We start from the raw sequence: 242 nt of genomic DNA, 5'->3' as shown, positions 1-242 counted from the left end.
AAATGGCCGAACCTACACTTCCCCTTCTCCTCCATATTCTCTTCTTCTTCTTCTTCTCTTCTTTCTTCTCTTGCTCGAGGACGAGCAATATTTTAAGTTTGGTGTGGTCAAAGCATAATCTTTTTTGTTTTCCACTACCATCAATGGCACCTAAGGCCGGAGAATCCTCTAGAAAAGGAAAAGGGAAGACAAAAGCTTCCACCTCCGAGTCATGGGAGATGGAAAGATTCATCTCCAAGAGC

Source organism: Arachis duranensis, chromosome 2 (assembly GCF_000817695.3).
Source record: "Arachis duranensis cultivar V14167 chromosome 2, aradu.V14167.gnm2.J7QH, whole genome shotgun sequence".
NCBI lineage: Eukaryota > Viridiplantae > Streptophyta > Magnoliopsida > Fabales > Fabaceae > Arachis > Arachis duranensis.
The sequence above is the reverse complement of the archived record's forward strand: the minus strand, read 5'-3'. Positions refer to the sequence as shown.